The sequence below is a fragment of the Monodon monoceros genome, unplaced genomic scaffold (genome assembly GCF_005190385.1).
Source record: "Monodon monoceros isolate NGI ecotype Baffin Bay Population unplaced genomic scaffold, NGI_Narwhal_1 Super_Scaffold_12, whole genome shotgun sequence".
Lineage (NCBI taxonomy): Eukaryota > Metazoa > Chordata > Mammalia > Artiodactyla > Monodontidae > Monodon > Monodon monoceros.
The window spans coordinates 89,451,618-89,470,881 of NW_021703768.1; the positions used below are offsets into that span (position 1 = coordinate 89,451,618).

The window sequence follows — 19,264 nt, forward strand, 5'->3', positions numbered from 1 at the left end:
TATCTTAATAGTCAAATTATACCCAGAGTAAAAATGTTGCTGTGGCTCTGGACTATTTCTTTTGAATATCTTATAATTGGTCCAATAACCTCATCTAATGTTAGGTTCCTAAATATTAAGTCAGTCAATGCTGTAGTTTCTCACTCTGAAAATTGACATGGTTTCTTAGCATCTCATTCTCTGAAACTTGTATAAATCTTGTGGGAAGAGAGAGATGGGAGTTACATTTTAAAACAGCAGGGATTTTTTTCACTTGAATTTTTATGTATCATTGTGATTGGAAGTAAATACAGCTTGTATTATCTGTGGTTGGGATGAAATGGGCCATAGCAAGATGGGTAAGAGCTCAAGAATTTTTTTTTTTAAATGTGCTTTTAAGTGAAATTAAAAATTACATTTTCATTAAGGGAAGCAGCATATGAGCCATGAGTTGGTGAATGGGTATAGTATGTTTTGAATAAAAATATCATAAAGTGGAGGGAAGCATCATGCAATGTCCCTGTGTCCTCAGTCCTGCTCCTAGAAGTAGAGATGCACAAGAGGCAGGCAAGGGCACGCAGCTTCTGAGACTCCGTGCCAGCTGGCACCACGCGTGTGTGGCCGCTGCCCCTCATCATAGTCCCTGCCTTGCTGCAGCTCGTAACAAAGCATTCATCAGAAAATATTTAGTAAGTGCCACCTCCACGTGGCCAGGGCACCAAGCCTCGCCTCAGCCTCCTACTTCTGCCTCCTTATGGCTGGACCTAGACCAGGTGTGGGAGGGAAGAAGCTGAGGTTTGTGACATGAAAGCATATTAGAGAGATTGAAGACAAGATGGCAGAGTAGAATAGGACTTGAGCTCACCTCCTGTTATGAAAACACCAAAATCACAACTGCTGAACAACCATCAGCAAAAAAAGACTGGAACCTACCAAAAAAGATATTCTATATCCAAAGACAAAGAAGAAGCCACAATGAGACGAGGAACAAGATCCAGCTCCACCCACCAGTGGGAAGGCACCAGGAAGCCTGCACAAGCCCTTGGACCCATCTCACCCACCAGGGGGTCAGACATCAGAAGCAAGAAGAACTACAATCCTGCAGCCTGCAGAACAGAGCCCACAAACACAGAAAGTTGGAAAAAATGAGACAGGAGAGAAATATGTTCCAGATGAAGGAACAAGATAAAACCCCAGAAGAACAACTAAGTGAGGAGGAGATAGGCAATCTGCCTGAAAAAGATGATCCAAGATCTCAGAAAAAGAATTGGAGGCACAGACCAAGAAGATACAGATACAAACAATGTTTAATGAAGAGCTAGAAGATTTAAAGAACAGACAGAGATGAACAATATAATAACTAACTGAAGTGAACTATATACTAGAAGGAATCAGTAGCAGAATAAATGAGGCAGAAGAACGAATAAGTCAGCTGGAAGACAGATTGGTGGAAATCACTGCCACAAAACAGAATAAAGGAAAAAGAATGAAAAGAGATGAGGACAAACCAAGAGATCTCTAGGACGAGATTAAATGCACCAACATTCACATTATAGGGGTTGCAGAAGGAGAAAAGAGGAAGGGCCTGAGAAAATATTTGAAGAGGTAATAGCCAGAGACTTCCCTAATGTGGGAAAGGAAACAATCACTCAAGTCCAGGAAGCACAAAAAATCCCATACAGGGTAAACCTGAGGAGGACCATGCCAAGGCACATATTAATCAAATTAACAAAAATTAAAGACAAAGAGAAAATGTTAACAATTTATTGGCAGGAGACATATTACTATGTCTCTTGTTACCCGAACATTATTGACCAGAGACGTATCAATACGTTTTTAGAGAGTGATACAATTAATATCCACTTGCAAAGCTGTTAGAGCTTAAATTGATCAACAGTTCATTAGACAACTTATGATGTCATTATCATTCACATTTTCCTGTTAGGTTTTTGTTCCAACCTTGTGTGTATTATAAACTCAAGTTTATTACCATAAAATTTTCAAAAATGACACATCACTAAATTTTGAGTGAAGAAGAATTTTTCGGTGAATTTTATGCAGATACTTTCTCTGATTGAGCAACATATATACTAGTGTCTCAGAAGATGATAGTTCTTCAGAATATAGTTGTGATTCACACAATGTGAATATTAGACCAAGAAAAAGACAAAAAAAAAAACCTTAGTGATTGATTCTGATACAGAAAGTGAAAATGAAACTCACGGTGCTGGAGAATGCTCCTTTGCTTCTACAGAAGAGTGGATTGAAGACAACATTTCATGAAAATTAAAAGACTTTACAGGTGTGTCAGGTGTAACTGCTGACTGTAATAACCCACAAAGTGTTAGTGAAATAACAATTAATTTTTGGTAATGACTTTTTCGAGTTGGTCACTTCTCAAACTTGTATCACCAGCAGAATGAAAAATCATATAAAAACTATGATGAGGATTTAAAATGGACTGATGTAACCAATAGTGACATGAAGAAGTTTTCTTGGATTAATAATTTTGATGGGACAAATAAGAAATTCACAATGGAAAGAATATTGGTCGACTGATCCCTTACTTGAAACGCCTGTCTTTCCAAAGATTATGACAAGAAGAAGGTTCAAACAAATAATGATATTTCTTCACTTGAACCATAACTCAGAAACTGTACTTCCTGCAGACAGAACTTCAAAAGCTAAACCTCTTTTGTATTATTTTCTACCAAAATTTCAATTGATCTATATACCCAAACAAGAGCTGTCACTTGAGGAGGCAATGATTGATAGAGTGGAGAGGACGACTCAGATTCAAAACCTGTATTCCCAGAGAACTTACAAAATATGGAATTTTGGTCAGGATGGTTACCACAAATGAAACGATATATATGCTACCTTGAGATTTACGTGGGTGAAGGAAAGAAACTGCAAGAAACAATATTATCGGTCCTACAACCTTACCTTGGTTCATGGCACCATATTTACAAAGATAGTTATTACAACAGTGTGTCCACATCTGAAATATTGTTGAAAAATAAAACCAGAGTTTGTGGGACTATAAGAGAGAATCATGGTCTACCAAATCAATTAAAGAAGAAATCTAAAAATCTACAGAGGGGAGAAATGACATTCTTATGGAAGGGAGAAGTGATCTTCTTATATGGAAAGACAAGAGGCTAGTCTGCATGGTGACAACTCTTCATGACACCTCCATAGCATCTACAGGAAAGGAAGACAGGAGGACTGGTCATCAGATAACTAAACCCACTTGTATATTAGAGTATAATAAATATATGAAAGGAGTTGATCGATCTGATCAATATCTGGCAAACTTCAATATCCTCTGGAAGACTCAAAACTGGTATAAGAAAGTGGGTTTCTATTTGAGTAGTTGTGGTTTATTCAGTGAGTTTAAAATTTATTGTAGCCTTAATGCACAGAATTAAATGACTTAACAAGCAATTTTCATTAGCAGTAGCTAGAGAATGGGTAACTGACAATTCTGGTGAATGCAGTGGTAGTCCTGCACCTGGTCCTTCTTGTGGCATTTCTAAAAGAGCCCCCAACAAAGATCCACCTTGTCAACTATCAGGTAAAATAAAAGAACATATTCTAGAGGAAACAATACCCACAGGACTAAAAGAACAAATGCCACCAGAAAGTGTAGAGTCTGCTCTAACAGGGGAAAGTGCAGTGAAACACAATATATTTGTAATAGATGTTCTGTTCCCCTGCACAGAGGTACCTGCTATACTGCCTATCACACTCTAACAAACTATTAGAATACTTTAGTAAGACATGTACAAAGTTTCAAATAAATTAAGTTCAAAAAAAGTTGTTGATATTTACTCAAACGCGGGTGTTTCAACATTCACTTACATAACAAATCACCTGGCCATAGACGTTATTTTCTGCAAAAATCCCCTAGTCAATAATGTGTTAAAAGCAATAAGAGAAAAGCAACAAATAACATACAAGGAAATCCCCATAAGGTTATCAGCTGGTTTTTCAGCAGAAACTCTGCAGGCCAGAGGGAGTGGCAGGATATATTTAAAGTGATGAAAGGGAAAAACCTACAACCAAGAATATTCTACCCAGCAAGCCTCTCATTCAGATTTGACAGAGAAATCGAAGCATTACAGACAAGCAAAAGCTAAGAAAATTCAACAGCACCAAACCAGCTTTACAACAAATGTTAAAGGAACTTCTCTAGGTGGAAAAGAAAAGGCCACAACTAGAAACAAGAAGATTACAAATGGGAGAACTGACCAGTAAAGGCAAACATGCAGTAAAGGTAGAAAGTCATCCACATGCAAATAAGATATCAAAACCAGCAGTCATGAGAATAGGAGAGTACAAATTCAGGATATTGGAAATGCATTTGAAAATAAGAGACCAGCAACTTAAAACAATCTTGAACATATATAGACTGCTATATCAAAACCTCATGGGAACCACAAACTAAAAGTCTACAATACACACAGAGAAAAGGAAAAGCAATCTAAACACAACACTAAAGATAGTCATCAAATCACAAGAGAACAGAACAAAAGAGGAAGGTAAGAAGAAAAAGACCTAAAAAAACAAATCCCAAACAATTAACAACATGGCAATAAGAACATACATATCAATAATTACCTTAAATGTAAAGGATTAAATGCTCCAACCAAAAGACACAGACTGGTTGAATGGATACAAAACCAAGACCCATCTATATGCTGTCTACAAGAGACCCACTTCAGATCCAGGGACATGTACAGACTGAAAGTGAGGGAATGGAAGATGGTATTCCATGCATATGGAAATCAAAAGAAAGCTGGAATAGCAATACACATATCAGACAAAATAGACTTTAAAATAAAGACTGTTACAAGAGACAAAAAAGAACACTACATAATGATCAAGGGATCAATCCAAGAAGAAGATATAACAATTGTAAATTATATATATTTACAATTGTAAATATATATATTTACAATTGTAAATATATATATATTGAGCACCTCAATATATAAGGCAAATGCTAACAGTCATAAAAGGAGTCAACAGTATCACAGTAATAATGGGGGACTTTAACACCCCACTTTCATCAATGGACAAATCATCCAGACAGAAAATCAGTAAAGAAACACAGACCTTAAATGACACATTAGACCAGATGGGCTTAATTGATATTTATAGAGCATTCCATCCAAAAGCAGCAGATTACACTTTCTGGAACATTCTCCACAACAGATCACATCTTGGGTCACAAATCAAGCCTCGGTAAATTTAAGAAAATTGAAATCAAGCATCTTTTCCAAATACAATGCTGTGAGACTAAAAATCAACTACAAGAAAAAAGCTGTAAAAAACACAAACATGTGGAGGCTAAACAATATGTTACTAAATAACCAGTGGATCACTGAAGAAATCAAAGAGGAAATCAAAAAATACCTAGAGACAAATGACAATGAAAACACTATGATCCAAAAACCTTTGGGACACAGCAAAAGCAGTTCTAAGAGGGAAGTTTATAGCAATACAATCTTAACACAGGAAACAAGAAAAATCTCAAACAACCTAAACTTACACCTAAAGCAACTAGAGAAAGAACAAATGAAACCCAAAGTTAGTAGAAGGAAAGAAATCATAAAAATCAGCAAAGAAATACATAAAATAGAGACAAAGAAAACAACAGCAAAGATCAATGAAACTAAAAACTGGTTCTTTGAAATGATATACAAAATTGATAAAGCCTTTAGCTAGACTCATCAAGAAAAAAAGGGAGAGAGCTCAAATCAATAAAATTAGAAATGATAAAGGAGAAGTTACAACAGACACCAAAGAAATACAAAGGATCATAAGAGACTACTACAAGCAACTATACACCAATAAAATGGACAACCTAGAAGAAATCGACAAATTCTTAGAAAGGTACAATCTTCCAAGACTGAACCAGGAATAAATAGAAAATATGAACAGACCAATCACAAGTACTGAACTTGAAACTGTGATTTAAAGACTCCCTACAAACAAAAGTCCAAGACCAGATGGCTTCATAGGCGAATTCTATCAAACATTTAGAGAAGAGTTAACACCTATCCTTCTGAAACTATTCCAAAAAAATTGTAGAGGAATGAACGCTCCCAAGCTCATTCTATGAGGCCACCATCACCCTGTTACCAAAACCAGACAAAAATATCACAAAGAAAGAAAAGTACAGGCCAATATCACTAATGAACATAGACACAAAAATCCTCAACCAAATACTAGCAGCTACATCTAAAAGAATGAACAGCTACATCTAGAAGAATGACATTAGAACATTCTTTAACACCATACACAAAAATAAACTCAAAATGGATTAAAGACCTAAATGTAAGGCCGGATACTATAAAACTCTTAGAGGAAAACACAGGCAGAACAAACACTCTTTGACATAAATCGCAGAAAGGTCTTTTTGGATCCACTTCCTAGAGTAATGAAAATAAAAACAAAAATAAACAAATTGGACCTAATTAAACTTAAAAGCTTTTGCACAGCAAAGGAAACATAAACAAAATGAAAAGACAACCCACAGAATGGGAGAAAATATTCGTAAATGAAGCAACTGACAAGGAATTAATCTCCAAAATACACAAACAGCTCATGCGGCTTAATATCAAAAAAACAAACAACCCAATGAAAAACTGGGCATAAGAGCTAAATAGACATTTCTCCAAAGAAGACTTACAGATGACCGACAGGCACATGAAAAGATGCTCGACATGGCTAATTATTAGAGAAATGCAAATCAAAACTGCAATGAGGTATCACCTAACATGAGTCAGAATGGCTGTCATCAAAAAGTCTACAAACAATAAATGCTGGAGAGGGTGTGGAGAAAAGGGAACCTTCTTACACTGTTGGTGGGAATGTAAATTGGTACAGCCACTATGGAGAACAATATGTAGGTTCCTTAAAAAGCTAAAAACAACTACCATGTGCTCCAGCAATCCCACTCCTGGGCATATATCTGGAGAAAACCATAATTCCAAAAGATACATGCACCCCAATGTTCATTTCAGCACTATTTACAATAGCCAGGACATGGAAGCAGCCTAAATGTCCATTGACAGAGGAATGGATAAAGAAGACGTGGTGCATATACAATGGAATATTATATATAAATGGAATATTAGCCATAAAAAAGAGTGAAATAATGCCATTTGCAGCAATATGGTTGGACCTAGAGATCGTCATACTAAGTGCAGTAAGTCCAACAGAGTAAGATGAATATCATATGATATTACTTATATGTGGAATCTAAAAAAAATTATACAAATGAACTTATTTACAAAACAGAAACGGACTCACAGACTTTGTAAACAAACTTATGGTTACCAAAGGGGAAAGGTCAGAGGTGGGGGATAAATTAGGCGTTTGGGATTAACATATACACACTACTATCTATAAAACAGATAATCAACAAGGACCTAATGTATAGCTCAGGGAATTCTACTCAATGTTCTGTAATGACCTATATGGGAAAAAAATCTGAAAAGGAATGGATATATGTATGTATATATAACTGAATCACTTTGATGTATACTTGAAACTAACAGAACATTGTAAATCAAGTATACTCCAATATAAAATAAAAATTAAACTGAAAATATCATAAAATGATTCTTCATTGATTTAAAGTGAAAAATTACTTCACCATGAAAAATTAATAAGGTATTTACAAATGTCTTAATGGCTTAATTAAAGACCAGGTAACTTAGAAAGAGCTTGGAGGTGAAACTCATGTAACATAAAATTAACCATTTTAAAGCAAACAATTCAATGGCATTTAGTACATTCACTGTGGTGTGCAACCACTGCCTCTGTCTAGTTCCAAAACACTGTCATCACTCCAAAATAAAATTTATACCCATATTAAGCAGTTACTCCTCATTCCTTCCTTCCCTCAGCCACTGGCAACCACATATCTGCTTTTTGTTGCTATGTATTTACCTATTCTGCATATTTCATATAAATGGAATCATACAATATGTGACCTTTGGAATGTGACTTCTTTCACTTAGTATAATGTTTTCAAGGTTCATCCATGTTGTAGCATGTGTCATTATTTTACTCCTTTTTATGGCTGAATAATCATTCTGCTGTATATATTTGCCACCATTTATTCATCTGTTCATTCATTGATGTATATTTGAGCAGTGTCTACCTTTTGGCTGTTGTGAATAATTCTGCTATAAACATCTGTATGCCAGGATTTATTTGAGGACCTATTTTCAATTATTCTGAGTACACACTAGGTAATATGGTAATTCTGTGCTTCACTTCTTGAGGAACCACCAAATGTTTTCCAGATAAAGCTTTGGAATGTTATTGTTTTGGAAGTGAATTAGGGTGGATCGAGACACCAGAATCTGCTTTGTATTTTGCATCTCAGCAATGCTATGGCATAGATAAGTGTAGGTAGTTGTCATTGTGAGAAATTGACTAAGCTGTTCTAGTTCCCAACAATGAAATTTTTTAACTTAATACTCCACAGATACTAATCCTCACCCTTAGTGTGTCTTGCCATGTGCTGGCAAGAGAAGCTTTTGGAAGCTTTGCAGATCACAAACTAATTCCACCATTCCTCAAAATCTAGAGAAAATGGCAGCCCTGCTATTTTCCACAGTGATTCTTCTCTGGGGTGGTTATTACTCTAAAGCTATATTCCTAAGGAGAACAATCACAGGGTAAAAGAAAGGACTGTATTCTTTTTATTTACACAGAGGTTTTCTTTAGATGACAAAACATTGTTAAGCACCTTCTTCTTGATTCTTACAGCATCCCTATAAAGGAGCTGGACTTGGGAGCCCTAAAACCTTATCAATAAAATCCAGCTTTCTACAATGTGTTCTTAACCCTGTTTGCCAGATTCTCTATATTACACTGCCTTTAAAACTCCTCTTACTGCTAAGCAGTTATGCCAAGTAAAATCCTGCCTTTCAATCACAGTGTATTTTAGTTGAATTTCAAGCTGACTAAAGTATTTACAAATCAAAATTCTAATTCCAAATATCTTTAAGAGCCAGACCTAAATTTGGTATGTCATATAATAAAGACAGGCAAGAAGATCTTTGATTGGCAGTGAGGGACCTTTTTTAGCAGTCTTTAATGTTAATTTTATAAAATGCAGAACAACACACCCTCTCACCATACACAAAAATAAACTCAAAGTGGCTTAAAGACTTTAACATAATACATGACACCATAAAACTCCTAGAATAGATCATAGGCAAAACATTCTCTTACATAAATCATACCAATGTTTTCTTAGGTCAGTCTCCCAAGGCAATAGAAATAAAAACAAAAGTAAACACATGGGACCTAACCAAACTTATAAGATTTTGCACAGCAAAGGAAACCATAAACAAAATGAAAAGACAACTTACAGAATGGGAGAAAATATTTGCAAGTTACGTGACTAACAAGGGCTTAATTTCCAAAATATATAAATAGTTCATACAACTCAATAACAAAAAAACAAACAACCCAATCAAACAATGGGCAGAAGACCTAAATAGACATTTCTCAAAAGAAGACATACAGATGGTCAACAGGCACATGAAAATATGCTCAACATCGCTAATTATTAGAGAAATGCAAATCAAAACTACAATGAGGTACCACCTCACATTAGTCGGAATGGCCATCATTAAAAATTCTACAAAAAATAAATGCTAGAGAGGGTGTGGAGAAAAGGGACCCCTCCTACACTGTTGGTAGGAATGTAAGTTGGTGCAGCCACTGTGGAAAACAGTTCCTCAGAAAACCAAAAATAGAATTACGATACGATCCAGCAATCTCACTCCTAGGCGTATACCCACACAAAACTGTAATTCAAAAAGATATATGCAGCCCTATGTTCACAGCAGCAGCATCTACAATAGCTAAGACATGGAAACAACCTAAATTTCCATCAACAGATGAATGGATAAAGAAGATGTGGAACACATATACAATGGAATAAAAAACAAAATAATGCCACGTTCAGCAACATGGATGCAACTAGAGATTATCATACTAAGTGAAGTCAGAAAGAGAAATACCATATGATATCACTTATATGTGGAATCCAAAATATGACACAAATGAACCTATCTATGAAACAGAATCATGGACACAGAACAGACTGGTGGTTGCCAAGGGGGAGGGGGGTTGGGGAAGGGATGGAATGGGAGGTTGGGATTAGCAGATGTAGCATTATGAATGGATAAACGACAATGGATAAGCACAGAGAACTATATTCAATATTCTATGATAAACCATAATGGAAAATAATATTTAAAAAAAGAATGTATGTGTATGTATAACTGAATCACCTTGCTGTACAGCAGAAATTAAAACAACCTTGTAGTCAACTATACTTCAATTTAAAAATTTGATAAAAAATAAAATGCAGAACAATTTAGATGAGGGAAAGATTTTTAACAGGATGAGAAAGAAGTGGGGAGTATTTGTTACCCAATCCAATGAGGGAGTTCCTGAGTGTCTACAAGTGTCATGGCAACCCTGAGAAATTCAGTTCTCATAGACTAAGATTGCTGAAGATTGGCTCTGAATCCTAGCACTTTTTTAACAAGAGAAAATATAAATATTTTATGAAAGTCTTATTTTTTTGTTCCACTTCTTCCATGTTTTTTGCAAATATCAATTTATGATTGGTGGTAAAATTTTGCCTCATTTCCAGGGGTCTTTTTTTCCCCACGGATTCTTTTTTTCACTTTTGCCCTCAGAGTAGATGAAATGCTGCCCAAGTCTCCATGCAGTGTGGGGTTAGGGTAGATGGAAAACCCCTTCAGTCTAAGAAACCTCTCTGAAATTTTAGCTTAGGGACATAAAATTAAAGTTATTTTCACCATTATTTTGTCATTAGTGTTGTCATTTAATTTTTGAAAAGATGATGCATAAACTTGTTTTCGTTTTGTTTTGTTTTAGTCAAGCAGTATGTAAAGGGCCTACAATGAAATGTAAGCCCCTCTCCCCACCCTTGTCTCTAGCCACATAATTCCCCTTCCTAAAGGCAAATACTCTTATCATATTGTTGTATTCTTCTCAGAGATTTCTCAGCCATCTAACTGTACATATCTCCCCCCCTTTTTAAGCACACAGTGGTAGCGTACTTCATAGCCTCCTCAGCATATACCACCTCTTCAGTACACCTGTTACCAAAGGTACTGTGATTGTAAGGGGCAAATAAGATACTGATTTCCAACTAAGGAATAAAACAATCTGTGTAACAATCATTAAAAGAAATTTTTTCATTTGTCACCTGCGAACTTGGGGCTGATACAACCCATAGGAATTTAATTACTGTGAAGTAACTAAGTACTCTGAAATGCAAGAGAGGTAGGATTTATAATGTAGAGTCCTGGATCAGCCATCAGGACCAGGTTTCCCAACCAGTCATGTCATTAGTTGCATGACCTTAGCAAGCGATCTATTTCTCTACACCTATGTTTTCTAATTTGCAAATGAGAATGATAGTGTCTTTCCCTGCAAAGGGTACTGTGAGCATCAAATTAGACATGGAAAACTAGCAATGTGCTATATGGCCGTAAGTAACTTTCAGCCCATTACAATTATCCAGCAAGGTTTCAGGTCAAGATGACGATATAGGTAGACCCTGAACTCACCTCCTCCCACAGACACATTGAATCTACAGCTACATATGGAACATTTGCCCCTGAAAAAAACCTAAAAACTAGCTGAGCAACTCATACACATTGGGCAAAGGAGGAAAAAAGCCACATGGAAGCAGGTAGGAGCAGCTGACTTAAAATGTTGCCCTAAATCCCACCCCTGGTTCGGTGACCCACAATCAGGAGGGAACTCAAAACCTATAGCTTCTCCCTGAGGAGCGAAGGAAGATCAGGCATCCTATCTTTTCAGACCTGCACCTGAGAGATGAGCCCCCAAAACATCTGGCTTTGAAAATGATCTGGGCTTGCATCCACAAGACCCTCAAGGCTTTAGAAAGCTGAGAACTGCTTCTTAAAGGGCTCACCCACCCCAGGGCCCAGCGCAGAATCAGCTAATGGAGAGACTCCTAGACTTTACATAAAAGAGCTTCACTTGCTAATCTTAATGCATTAGCCTGAGGGGCAGGCATCTAATTTAATGCATCTAGGGCCCTGACAGGGTATTTCTAGGGACAGAGGCTGGCAGGCACCATCTTCATGCTTTCCCACTGCTATGATCTAGAGTGCCAGTATCTCCCAGAGGGGAGCTTTTACACATGTCTGGTGCCCTGGTTTTTGTAGCTGCCACCCAGAGGACACCCTTTGATCACCAGGCTCTGGAGACCCGGGGTCGTGTATTCCTGGAACCCACAGGACTGCAACAATCTGAGAGTGAGTTTTTGGCAGACTGCCACCTCCCAAGGCACTGCACTGGCAGCAGACTGAAGCACACCCCCAGTCTTTCTGATAAAGACCATTTGCTTATCCAGAAGCTTTGGCCTGAGGGGCAGGCTTCTGGTCTGGCACACTTCTAGGGGCCTATAGAATTGCTCTCAGGGAATGAGGCTGGTGGATGCCGTCTTTGTGCTATCCCTCTGCCTCACTCTAGCTCACTGGTATCTCCAAGAAAGGAGCTTAAACACTTGTCCGGTGCCTCAGTTTTTTCAGCTGCTGCCAGGAGACACCTCTACATTGCCTGGCTCTGGTGACCAGCAGAGCTGACACTCCTGGGTCCCACAGAACTGAGAAAGCGTTCTTAGACAGCTACCACCCTCAGGGCACAGCAAGAGGCAACAGACTCAGGAGCACAGTCTTTCCATGAAAGGCCTATAATCTTGTGCTAGAGCTTCAGCCTGAGGGCAGGCTCCAGGTTTGTCACATGTCTAGAAGCCTATTAAGGTGCTCTCAGGGAATGCAGGCCAGAGAACACGATTTTGTGACTTGCTCTGCCTCGCTACAATTCGTCAGTATCTCCCAGAAAGGAACTTACACACTTGTCTGGAGCCCCTATTTTTGTGACTGTAATCCAGGGACCATTCCAGATCACCTGGCTCTGATGGCCAGCATGGCTTACACTTGCAGTCTGACAGGACTGTATATATTTGCATGCTTTAAAGTTGCTACCTGAGGGTCTGGCTTCCAATCAGCCTGAATTTATGTGCTAGATATTCCTCTTTGGGACACTGACAGGTCTTGGAACACCTTCAACTACTAGGAGCTATTAAAAAATAAAATAGGCTTCTTGGACAATCACAAAGGCTTGAGAGACAATGGAGAGTTAGATCAGAGCTGGATGGTAAGTTTTATCTCCTACAGGAGGCCACTCCTTCAGGACTGGGAGAGGTGGCTGTTTCATCTAATGCATGGAAAGAACACAGGAAATCAAGCAAAATGAGGAATGTGTTCCAAATGAAAGAACAAGATAACACCTCAGAAAAAAACCTTCACTAAACGGACATAGTTTATCCACCTGATAAAACGTTAAAGTTGGTAAAGAATGGATGAACATAGTGAGAATTTCAACAAAGACAGAAAATATAAGAAGGTACCAAAGAAAAGACATAGAATTGAAGAATACAATAACTGAATTGAAAAATATGCTAGAGAGGTTCAACATCATACTACATGAAGCAGAATAAAGGATCAGTGAGCTCAAAGGGCAATGGAACTCATCCAATCACAGCAATAAAAAGAAAAAAGAATGAAAAAAGCCAAGAGAGTTTAAGGGACTTATGAGACAACATCTAGCAGACTAATATTTGCATTATAGGAGTCCCAGATGGAGGAGAGAGAGAGAAAAAGGGGCAGAAAACTTATTTGAAGATATAATGGAGGACTTCCCTGGTGACACAGTGGTTGGGAATCCACCTGCCAATGCAGGGGACATGGGTTCGATCCCTCGTCTGGGAAGATCCCACATGCTGCAGAGCAGCTAAGCCCGTGCGCCACAACTACTGAGCCTGTGCTCTAGATGCTGCGAGCCACAACTACTGAGCCCATGCACCACAACTACTGAAGCCCGCACGCCTAGAGCCCATGCTCCACAACAAGAGAAGCCACCACAATGAGAAAGAAGCCCGTGCAGCGCAACAAAGAGTAGCCCCCACTCACCACAACTAGAGAAAGCCCTCACACAGCAGCAAAGACCCAACACAGCCAAAAATAAGTAAATAAAAAATAAATAAATTTAAAGAAAAAAATAGATATAATGGCTGAAGACTTCCTACGTGGGAAAGGACAGAGACATCCAGATCAGGAAACCCACAGTGTTCCAAATAAGATGATGAACCCAAAGAGACCCACACCAAACACATTATATTTAAAGTGTCAAAAGTTAAAGAAAAAATCTTAAAAGCAGCAAGAGAAAAACAACTTATTATATACAAGTGATTCCCCATAAAACTACCAGAAAATATCTCAACAGAAACTTTGCATGCAAGAAAGGAATGGCATGATATATTCACTGTGCTGAAAGAAAAATACTTCCAACAAAGAATACTCTACTTGGCAAAGTTATCATTCAAATTGAAGGAGAGAGAAAGAGTTTTCCAGATAAGCAAAATCTAAAAGAGTTCATCACCACTAAACTGGCCTTACAAGGAATGGTAAAGGGACTTCTCTAAGCTGAAAAGAAAGGTTGCTAATTAGTAACAAGAAAATATATGAAAGTATATATATCTCACTGGCAAAGGTAAGTATGTAGTAAGGTAGTGGATCAATCACTTATAAAGGTAGTATGAAGGTTAAAGACAAAAAAAAATAAAAACTATAACTACAAAAATTAGTTAAGGGATATACAAGATAAATAGGTGTAAAATCTGACATCAGAAACATAAAACAAGGCAGGGGGAAGTGAAAATGTAGAGCTTTTGAATGTGTTCAATCTTCAGTTTTTTTAATCAACTTAAAAATGTAAGTTGTTATATGTAAGCCTCATGGTTACCACAAAGTCAAAATCTATAGTAGATACAGTAATGATAATGAGAAAAATCTAAGCATACCATTAAAGAAAGTCATCAAACCACAAAGGAAGAGAGCAAGTGAAGAAGTAAGGAACAGAGAGGAACTATAAAACAGCGAGAAAGGAATTAAAATGGCAATAAGTACATACATATCAATAACAACGTTAAATGTAAAGGGACTAAATTTGCCAGTCAAAAGACAGTTGCTGAATGGAATAAAAAATAAGACCCATCTATATGCTGCCTACAAGAGGCTCATCGCAGACATAAGGACACACAAAGACTAAAAGTGAAGGGATGGAGAAAGATATTCCGTGCAAATGAAAACCAAAAGGAAGCTGGGGTGGCTATATTTATATCAAACAAAGTAGATTTTAAAACAAAGACTGTAATCAGAGAGAAAGGAGGGCATTACATAATGATAAAGAAGCCAATCCAACAAGAGGATATAAAATGTGTAAATATTTATGCATCTAACGTAGGAATACTTAAATATATAAACCAAATATTAACAGACCTAAAAGGAGAAATAAACAGCAATACAATAATAGTAGGGGACTTCAATACCCTACTTGAGTCAATGTAAAGATCAGATGGAAAATCAGTAAGGAAATGTCAGCCTTAAATGACACTTTAGACCAGATGAACCTAACAGATATATATATATATATATATATATATATATATATCTTGGGCTTCCCTGGTGGCGCAGTGGTTGAGAGTCCGCCTGCCGATGCAGGGGACGTGGGTTCGTGCCTCGGTCCGGGAAGATCCCACATGCCATGGAGCAGCTGGGCCTATGAGCTGTGGCCACTGAGCCTGCACGTCCGGAGCCTGTGCTCCGCAATGGGAGAGGCCACAGCAGTGAGAGGCCTGCGTACCACAAAAAAATAGATAGATAGATAGATATAGATATCTATAGACCAGTATACACATGCCATCCAAAAGAAGCAGAATACATATTCTTTCCTAGTGCACATTGAATATTCCCCAAGACAGATTATATGTTAGGCCACAAAACAAGTTTTAATAAATTTAACAAGACTGAAATCACATCAAGCATCTTTTCTGACCACAATGGTATGGAACTAGAGGTCAATTACAAGAGGAAAGCTAGGAAATTCACAAATATATGGAAATTAAACATGTTACTGAACAACCAATGGGCCACAGAATAAATCAAAAGAAAAATCAAAATTACCTTGAGATAAATTAAAATGGAAATAGAACATACCAAAATTTAGGTGATGCAGTAAAAGCAGTTCCGAGAGGTATGCTCATAGTAATAAATGCCTACCTCAAGAAACAAGAAAGATCTCAAACAACATAACATCACACCTCAAGGAACTAGAAGAAGAACAAATAATACCCAAAGTTATTAGAAGGAAGAAAATGACAAAGATCAGAGCAGAAATAAATGAAATAAAGACTAAAAAGACAATAGAAAAGATCAGTGAAACTAACAGCTATTTCTTTGAAATGAAAGAATTGACAAAACTTTAGCTACACTCAGCAAGAAAAAAAGTGACAGAAACCAAATCAAAACAGTTAAAAATGAAAAATGAGACATTACAACTGATACCACAGATATACAAAGGATGGTAAGAGGCTTCTATGAACAACTATATGCCAACAAACTGGACAACCTAGAAAAAATGAAAGAAATCTCTCAAAAACCTTCTCAAATTGAATCAGTAACAAAAAAAACTCTCAACAAAAAGAAGTCTAGGAATGACTGGCTTCACTGGTGAATTTTACCATACATTCAAAGAAGATTAATACCAGTCATTCTCAAACTCTTCCAAAACAGAAGAAGAGGGAATACTCTGAAACTCATTTTATGAGTCCATCATTACTCTGATATCAAAACCACACAAAGGGCTTCCCTGGTGGTGCAGTGGTTGGGAGTCTGCCTGCCGATGCAGGGGACATGGGTTCATGCCCCGGTCCAGGAGGATCCCACGTGCCACAGAGCGGCTGGGCCAGTGGGCTATGGCTGCTGAGCCTGTGTGTCTGGAGCCTGTGCTCCACAACAGGAGAGGCCACAGCAGTGAGAGGCCCATGTACTGCAAAAAAAAAAACACACACAGAAATCACAAGAAAAGAAAATTACTTGGAGGGGCTGAAGGGTGTAACCACGGCCAGGTCAAGTTCAAGATTTCAGGATGTGGACGTGCAGCAGCTGGTGACACAGAACCTGGCTTGAGGTACTGACCAGTATTTCACCCCCAGATGCTTTGGCACCGACATCAATGTCACCTCAAGAAGTTCGGGCACATCAAGTAAACTATGAATCTAACCTTCCTGGGAGAGCCCCTCTGGATCTGCTCCAATCCTGACTGAGGAGTCTCCTCCCCTCTCTTCTGCCATTGTTCCTGATGAACACAGAAGCAAAAATTCTCAACACAATGTTAGCAAACGGAATTCAGCAATACATAAAATAATAAAAGGATCATACATCATGATCAAGTGGGATTTATTCCAAGGATACAAGGATGGTTTAACATCTGCAAATCAATCAACATGATGCACCACATTAACAAAATAAAGGCTAAAATTCATATCATCATATCATCTCAATAGATACAGAAAAAGCATTGGACAAAACTCAACATCCCATTAAGATAAAAATTCTCAAAGTGGGTACAGAGGAAATGTACCTCAACATAATAACGGTCACATATGACAAGCCCACAGCTAACATCACAGTTCACAGTAAAAAGCTGAAAGTTTTTCCTCTAAGAACAGGAACAAGACAAGGATGCCCACTCTCACCACTTTTATTCAACATAGTATTGGAAGTCCTAACCACAGCAATTAGGCAAGAGAAAGAAATGAAAGGAATCCCATTTGGAAAGGAAGAAGTAAAACTGTCCTTATTTGCAGATGAAATGATATTATATAGAAAATCCTAAAGTCTCCACCAAGAAACTGTTAGAACTAATCAATGAATACAGTAAATTGCAGGATACAAAGTCAAAATACAAAAGTCTGTTGTGTTTCTATACACTAATAACAAATTATCAGAAAGAGAAATTAAGGAAACAGTTCCATTTATAATTGCATCAAAAACAATAAAATATCTAGGAATAAATTTCACCAAGGTGAAAAACCTGTACATTGAAAACTATCAGACACAACCAAAGAAACTGAAGAAGACACAAGTAAATGAAAAGATATTTCATGCTCATGGATTGGAAGAATCAATATTAATAAAATGTTCATACTACCCAAAGCAATCTACAGATTCAGTGCAATCCCTATCAAAATACCAATGGCATTTTTCACATAACTGGATCAAATAATACCAAAATTTGTGTGGAACCACAAAAGACCCTGAACAGTCAAAGCAATCTTGAGGAAGAAGTACAGAGCTAGGGGCATCATGCTCCCTGATTTCAAACTATACTACAAAGCTATGGTATTTAAAGCAGCATGGTATTAGAATTAAACAGACACACAGATCAGTGGAACAGAATAGAAAGCCTAGAAATAATCCCATGCATAAATGGTCAATTAATTTATGACAGAGGATGCAAGAATATACAATGGGGAAAGGACATGTCTTCAATAAATGTTGGGAAAACTGGACAGCCACAAGTCAAAGAATGAAACAGACCACTATCTTACACCATATGCAAAAATTAACTCAAAATGGTTGAAGACTTGACTATAAGACCTGAAGTCATAAAACTCCTAGAAGGAAACATAGGCAGTAAGCTCTAGTGCTGGAGATGAGGTTTTGGATTTGACATCAAAGCAAAGGCAACAAAAGCAAAAATAAACCAGTCGGGCTATTTCAAACTAAAACGCTTCTGCACAGCAAAGGAAACCATTTACAAAATAAAAGGACACCTACCGAATGAGAGAATATATTTGCAAGTCATATATCTGATGGGGGTTAATATTTAAATATATAAAGAACTCATGCAACTCAAGACAAAAAAACAATCTGATTAAAAAATGGGCAGAAGTTCAGAATAGACAGTTTTCCAAATAAGGGATATACGTGGCCAACAGTTTCATGAAAAGATACTCAACATCACTAATCATCAGGGAAATGCAAATCAAAACCACAGTGACTTATCACCTCATACCTGTTAGAACGGCTGTTATTAAAACAAGAAATAACAAGTGTTGGCCAGGTTGTGGAGAAAAGGATCCCTCCTCCACTGTCAGGAGGAATGTAAATTGGTGCAACCACTATGGAAAACAGTATGGAGGTTCCTCATAAAACTAAAAATAGAGCTACCATATGATCTAGCAGTTCCACTTCTGGGTATTTATCTGAAGAAAACAAAAATGCTAACTCAAGAAGATATATGCACCCCCGTGTTCATTTGCAGCATTATT

At 37.5% G+C, this 19,264-nt stretch overlaps 1 protein-coding gene across 4 annotated transcripts in view; it reads left to right on the forward strand.

Annotated features, from left to right (window-relative positions):
• The window catches only part of FER (FER tyrosine kinase), a 466,661-nt gene that overhangs the window by 439,899 nt on the left and 7,498 nt on the right, over positions 1–19,264 (forward strand). The window lies entirely within an intron of this gene.